The 7769-nt window shown below is 42.2% G+C and overlaps 1 pseudogene; it reads left to right on the plus strand.

Moving 5' to 3' along the window:
• The first annotated feature begins 5668 nt into the window (after positions 1 to 5668).
• Positions 5669 to 6645, plus strand: LOC112816615 (high mobility group protein B1 pseudogene; annotated as a pseudogene).
• The last annotated feature ends 1124 nt before the right edge of the window (positions 6646 to 7769 follow it).

A 7769-nucleotide genomic window follows, 5' to 3' on the forward strand; every position in this document is an offset into this window, starting at 1 on the left:
GAGTTTTCACTCATGGTTTTGGTGGCAAAATTGGTTGAAATCCAACTGTCTAGGGGCGCCTGGGTGGCTCAGTCGGTTGGGCGGCTGCCTTCGGCTCGGGTCGTAGTCCCAGGGTCCTGGGATCGAGCCCCGCATCGGGCTCCCTGTTCCATGGGGGACCTGCTTTTCCCTCTCCCTCTGCCTGCCTCTCTGCCTACTTGCTCTCTCTCTGTATCTCTCTGCCAAATAAATAAATAAAATCTTTAAAAAAAATTTTTAAAAAATCCAACTGTCTATTTAGAAAGACTTGCCTGCATAAACTCATCATCATACCTACTTTTTTTTAAAAAACAAAGGGTGGCATGTACTGATATGTAAAGATCAGGAATATTTATTAATAAATAATTAAGCAAAGTGTATTACAATATATATGCCACGTTACCCTTTCTATAACTGTTATGGTCACCCGTAGAGTCAGGTGGGCCCCCACTCTAGGTTTGGTTGACAACATATCCCTTCCGGGAACAAATGAAAAGGTTAATTACTTTGATAATGTAAGTGTCCAGGGAGGGCATGCCTCCCAAGCAGGTGGGAAATGCCTTGAAAGAGCAAGGAAAGGGGGCACCTGGGTGGCACTTCAGTTAAGCAACTGACTTTTGGTTTTAGCTCAGGTCCTGATGTCAGAGTCATGAGATCGAGCCCCATGTGGGGCTCTGCGCTCAACACAGAGTTTGCTTAAGACTCTCCCTCTCCCTCTACCCCCCCAATTAATAAATAAATAAAATCTTTAAACAAAGAAAAAGAAAAGAAAGAGCAAGGAAAGGAGCCTGGCCTAGGTTCTTTCTTGAAGTTCAAGGGTTGTCTAGAGTGAGAGTTTGGGCACAAGGGCAGAGGCTTCCCAGGATTGAATCTCTTCCCGGTGCCAAAGCAGTGAGCAGGCAGGCTTTCTTGTTACCTTGTTCAGATGCAGGGCACAAGGAGAAGGAGGAATGAGGCTTTTAAAACTGTCAGCCAACAAACATTAAAAAATAGAGACCTCTGGTTTGTCATCTGGCATGTAAGGAACTTAGAAGTGACATTTCTATCCTCACTGGAAAAAAAGCTAACAAACTTAAAATCAGGGCGCCTGGGTGGCTCAGTCGTTAAGCGGCTGCCTTCGGCTCGGGTCGTGATCCCAGAGTCCTGGGATCGAGCCCCACATCGGGCTCCCTGCTCCACAGGAAGCCGGCTTCTTCCTCTCCCACTCCCCCTGCTTGTGTTCCTGCTCTTGTTATCTCTCTCTGTGAAATAAATAAAATCTTAAAAAAAAAAAAAAGCAACTTAAAATCAACACCACAGAACTATGAAAGCATTAATCACAGGGCAAACTGCTGTCTCCAGAATTAGAAAGAGAGACAGAAATATAGCTGTTTTGACATATGCCCATATCATTCTCTTTAACAGGGCCTGTCCTTAATATAATCTGCTTTTCAAGAGCCTGACTGGGATTTTACCAGAACCTACCTGACACAGCAGGGGTGAGGAGGTGGGGGGATGAAACAGCCAACCTGAGTTCCCTTTAGCTTTCCTACCTGACCTAAGTTGAGGGGAGGGGGCATTTAGAAATATATGTGAAGTTGAGAGGTTTTTGTTCTTTTCTCTAACTCCTGAGAGCAAATACATGGTGTGTTCCCCAAACACCAGTTCTCCAACACTCCAACTCTAAGGGTAAGGGTGGCCTAAAATTCTATTTCTTTTTTTTTTAAGATTTTATTTATTTGTCAGAGAGAGAGAGAGAAAGCACAAGCAGAGGGAGTGGCAGGTAGAGGGAGAAGCAGGCTCCCTGCTGAGCAGGGAGCCGGATGCGGGGCTTGATCCCAGGACCCTGGGATCATGACCTGAGCTGAAGGCAGATGCTTAACCAACCAATGCCACCCAGGCATCCCAACAATTCTATTTAATTCTAACACAAAATACAGTTAACATCATATTCCACAGTTTAAGGGCTCAGTCCCACAAAACTGCCCCCACATTGGATGTCAGCTACAAATGGGGGAGAGGCGGCTGGCTACACACATTTCTGCATGGCCAACTACAAATTCAAAGGTTCCCTGGATCGTGTTTGTTAATTTGACAGAAACACTTTAGGACTAATAAAATGCTATTATTATTGATTTATCATAAAGGATACAAGTCAGAAACAGCCAAATGGAAGGGGCATACAGGGCAAAGTACATGGCAGAGGTAAGGGAACCTCCATGCCTTCTCCAGATACAACACACTTCCAGCACATTGGTGTCAGAATTCCCCTGAATCCTGAGGTTTAGGGGGTTTTATGGAGTTTCCTTACATAGGCATGAATGACTAAATCATTGGCAGTTGGCAAATAACTCCATCTCCAACTCCTTCCTCCCCGCTCCCCAGAGGTTGGGGGCTGGTCTAAAAGTTCTAAGCCTCCAATCCAAGTCTGGTCTTCCTGGTGACTAACTCCCATCCTGAAGCTATCTAGGGGTCAGCAAACGATTACCTCATTAGAACATAAGATGCTTCTGTCACCCTTATCACTCAGAAAGTCCAAGGGCTTTAGGAAGTCTTGGCTAAGAACCATGGATAAAGACCAAATATCTTTCCTATTATAACAAAGAAGGTCGCAGTCCAAGGACACATGCTCATTAAAATACTAAGACCAGATCATAGGATACAGAACACTTCCTCTCTACCCACAACATTCCACTACATCAGGAAGACTCCTGTTTGGAATAAACCAAAAGAACTATACATTTCAGAACTTCTCTAAGAAGCCTCCATAAACCCTAAAGACAACATGGGTGACAAAAGCAAGGATACCTGAGAATATTTTAGCCTCTGACAGCCATGACAGATCATAAACACAGCCTAAACCCTACTCAGATAAACATGAACCCTCACACTAAAGGCCTATTTACCTCAGTTCCTTTTTCACAGTCCATCACATCCAGCATTCAACAAAAAGTTAAAAGGCATACTGATTTAAAAAATACATTTTCAGGAAATAGGACAAGCAAAAGAACTTGATTCAGATGTAGCAATATGTTACAATTATCAGACCATAAATGTAAAGTAACCATGATTAATATGCTTGTGATCTATGGAAATAGTGGATAAAATGCAAGAATATATGAGTAATATATATTAAGAAGAAGAGATAGAAACTCTAAGAATCAAAAGGAAAACACAAGAAATAAAAAAAACTAAAAGAACAGAACATAAATGAATTCCTTTGGGGGGCTCTTCAATACAGTGGAAATGTATGAGGAATCAGTGAGCTAAAGAATGTGTCAATAGGGTCCTTGAAGCTGAAATAAAAAGAATAAAGAACAGAAATCCAAGAACTTTGGGATAATTACAGAAGATATACACATAATGAGAATACATGAAGAAGGAGCAAATAAGGCAATAATGGATGAGATTTTCCCCAAATTAATAATAGACACCGAACTACAGATCTAGAAGCTCGGAGATCAAAAAACAAAAACAAACAAAAAAAACCACCTAAAAATGTGCACCTTGAAATACATTTTCAAACTTGAAAAAAAAAAAAACCAGAAAATCTTGAAAGAAGCTAGAGGGGAGAAAACCTTAATTACAGAGAAACAAAGATAAGAATTAAGTTGCACTTATTTTCAGAAGCTATGTAAACAGGAAGAGAGTTCGGTGAAATAAAACGTTGAAAGAGAGGGACACCTGGGTGGCTTAGTCGGTTAAGCATCTGCCTTTGGCTCAGGTCCTGATCACAGGGTCCTGGGATCAAGTCCCCGAGGCGAGGCAGGAATCCCTGCTCAGCGGGGAGCCTGCTTCTCCCTCTCCTTCTGCCTGCTGCTCCCTCTGCTTGTGCTATCTCTCTGTGTCAAATCTTTTTTTAAAAAACAAAATAAAATAAAAAATCTTAAAAAAATAATTGAAGGAGAAATAGATGAATCCACTCATAGCTGGAGACTTTAACACCTCCATCAGTAATTAAGAGCTCCAGCAAGAAGAAAATTAGGACAAACATAGTTGAATTAAATAGCACCATTAAACAAGGGGATATAATTGAAATCCATGCAACACTTCATTCAAACACAGCAGAATATACATTCTTCTCAAGTTCACATGAAACTCACCAAAATAGACCATATTCTGGGACATAAAACACAGCTTAAAAAATTTAAAGAAAAAAAATCATACAAAATATGCTTGCAAACACAATAGTATTAATCTAGAAATCCATAATAGGAAGATAGTTGGAAAACCCCCAAATACTCTGAGATTAAACAACACAGTTCTAAATTACATCTGGGATTACAGATGTAATTGTACCTTATTCCAGAGATGTAATCTCTGTCTCTCAAATAAATAAATAAAATCTTAAAAAAAAAAAAAGAAAGAAAGAAAGAATGGCTGGGATCCCAATTACAGATGTAATTGTACCTTATTCCACCTTTCTTATTACAAAGAAGGTGGAATAAGACTTTTCTACTAAAATCTCCTCCCAGTGCACCAGTTTGGACAACCACCCAAGGAAGAGAATAGCTTTTGGGAAGTCCAGAGGAGAATTTCCAGCACACGACTGGAGCAAATAAACTGAGTAGGCAGACTGCAGATAGTAAGAACAGTTTCACTTCACCTGCATCACCCCTCCCTCAAAGCAGCACACCTCATTGTCAAGACCCCCTCAGTTTGGCCTGGGATTCCTTCCATAGGGAAAGATAGAGCCAAGTGACTGAGCACTGGCTTCCCCAGTGGTATCGGACACTGCACAAGGGACCCATTGCTTTCTTCTCTGAGAATACGTAGGAGAGGGGCACCTGGGTTGCTCAGTCGGTTAAGCGTCTGCCTTCAGCTCAGGTCATGATCCCAGGGTCCTGAGATCCAGCCCTGCATCGGGTTCCCTGCTCAGCAGGGAGTCTGCTTCTCACTCTTCCTCTGCTTGTGTGCACTGTCTCTCTCAAATAAATAAAAATATTTCAAAAAATATGTAGGGCATCAGGATGGATGAGCGACTGGAAGGCTGATACTGACAAATCCGTAGGACTCTTACCATCCAGGACCCGGAAATTTTCAAAAGGGCTGCAGACCCTGCTGTCTGCTAAAGACACCATCAAGGGCACCTGGGTGGCTCAGTCGTTGGGTGTTTGCCTTTGGCTCTGGTCGTGGTCCCAGGGTCCTGGGATCGAGCCCCGCGTCGGGTTCCCCGCTCTGCGGGAAGCCTGCTTCTCCCTCTCCCACTCCCCCTGCTTGTGTTCCCTCTCTTCCTGTGTCTCTCTCTGTCAAATAAATAAAATCTTAAAAAAATAATAAAATTAAAATTAAAAAAAATAAAAACACCATCAAGAGGCTCACATACCAGCTGCTGGGGACATTTCCAGCAGGCTTATGGGTGTGCCTGATGCTCCACATGCCTCAACCCCCACGCTGTATCTAGCTCCCTGCATACCCTGAGATGATGAGCATAAGCAGATGTCTTCCAAGCATGTACATCCAGCCAGTCTGACTTGGTGGAATTGGGAGAAGACACAGACGCTTGAGTATTTCAGGGGACGACCTTAGGGAAAACAGATGAGAAGCTCTCAGCCCGCATCTTGGCTTTGAAAGAGCAAGAGAAGGCATATAGCCTTAAGAATTTCCCCCAAGACAGCCATTGCAGTATACTGAGCTCCACAGAGACAGCACCGGGGCAAGCGAGAGCCAGATGGACACTGAGCAACTCTGTGCCTCGCTGAGGAAAATAATTAAACATGGGCAAAGGAGATCCTAAGAAGCCGAAAGGCAAAATGTCATCATATGCATTCTTTGTGCAAACTTGCCGAGAGGAGCACAAGCAGCAGCACCCAGAATGCTTCAGTCAACTTCTCAGAGTTTTCTAAGAAGTGCTCAGAAAGGTGGAAGACCATGCCTGCCAAAGAGAAAGGAAAATTTGAAGACATGGCAAAGGCGGACAAGGCCCGTTATGAAAGAGAAATGAACTTATATCCCCCCTAAAGGGGAAATAAAAAAGAAGTTTAAGGATCCCAGTGCACCCAAGAGGCCTCCTTTGGCCTTTTTCTTGTTTTGTTCTGAGTATCGCCCAAAAATCAAAGGAGAACATCCCCGCCTATCTATTGGTGATGTTGCAAAGAAACTGGGAGAGACGTGGAATAACACTGCTGCAGATGACAAGCAGCCTTATGAAAAGAAGGCTGCTAAGCTGAAGGAAAAATATGAAAAGGATATTGCTGCATACCGAGCTAAAGGAAAGCCTGGTGCGGCAAAAAAGGGAGTTGTCAAGGCTGAAAAGAGCAAGAAAAAGGAAGAGGCGGAAGATGAAGAAGATGAAGATGATGATGATGAATAAGCTGGTTCTAGCACAGTTGTTTTTTTTTTTTGGTCTATAAAGCATTAACCCCCTTGTACACAACTCACTCCTTTTAAAGAAAAAAATTGAAATGTAAGGCTGTGTAAGATTTGTTTTTAAACTGTACAGTGTCTTTTTTTGTATAGTTAACACACCACCAAATGTGTCTTTAGATAGTCCTGTCCTGGTGGTATTTTCAATAGCCACTAACCTTGCCTGGTCCAGTATGGGGGTTGGAAATTGGCATGGAAATTTAAAGCAGGTTCTTCTTGGTGCACAGCACAAATTAGTGATATATGGGGATGGTAGCTTTTCACCTTCAGTTGTCTCTGATGCAGCTTCTACAAAATAATTGTTCTGTTAACTGAATACTACTCTGTAATTGCAAGCTGTTTTGTTGACATTCTGAATGCTTCTAAGTAAATACAATTTTTTATTAAAAAAAGAAGAAGAATTTCGCCCAAAGAGGCAAAAGAGGCATGATATGGGTGTACCCCTAGAAAAGGTTTGAGACAGCCTCAGAATATCTAGTTGGGCTAACTGGTGAAGGTGTTCCTCTCCCAAAGTCAGTCAGTAAATACTGTGAGTGCTGACCATTTCTTCAAATGCAAAGACAGCAACAGAAAACTTCCAGAAACACGAAACAGCAAGGAAAAATGATACCACAAAGGAACACAATAATTTTTCAGTGACCAATCCCACAGAAATGGGTATCTACAAATTCTCAGACACAAAGCTCATAATAATTGTTTTAAGGAAGATCAATAAGCTTCACAAGAGCACAGATAGTCAACTCAATGAAATCAGGAAAATAATACAAGAGAAAAATGATTTCAACAGATAAAAATCATAAAGAACCAAACAGAAATTCTGGAGTGGAAGAATACAATGACTGAAATAAAATATGCCATAGATAACTTTGAGAGCTAACTTGGTCAAGCAGAGGAAAGAATCTGTGAGACTCTGGACAGACCATTTGAAATTACCCAGTTAGAGGAATAAAAAGAAAAAGAATGAAAAGGAATGAAGAGAGCTTATAAGACTGATGGGACACCATCAAGAGAAATCTCATATGCAATATGGAAGTCCTGGAAGGACAAGGGGGGTGGGTAGAAAGCTTATTTAAAGAAAGAATGGCTGGGGGCGCCCAGGTGGCTCAGTTGGTTATGCGACTGCCTTCAGCTCAGGTCATGATCCCAGAGTCCCAGGATTGAGACCTGCATTGGGCTCCCTGCTCAGCAGGGAGTCTGCTTCTCCCTCTGACCCTTCCCCCTCTTGTGCTTTCTCTCTGTCTCTCAAATAAATAAATAAAATCTTAAAAAAAAAAAAAAAGAAAGAAAGAAAGAATGGCTGGGATCCCCGAAGGGGTACGTGTACCCCAATGTTTATAGCAGCAATGTCCACAATAGCCAAACTGTGGAAAGAGCCAAGATGCCCATCGACAGATGAATGGATAAAG

Source organism: Callorhinus ursinus, unplaced genomic scaffold, assembly GCF_003265705.2.
Source record: "Callorhinus ursinus isolate GAN/ISIS: 27379988/994484 unplaced genomic scaffold, GSC_fseal_2.0 scaffold82, whole genome shotgun sequence".
NCBI classification, from domain to species: domain Eukaryota; kingdom Metazoa; phylum Chordata; class Mammalia; order Carnivora; family Otariidae; genus Callorhinus; species Callorhinus ursinus.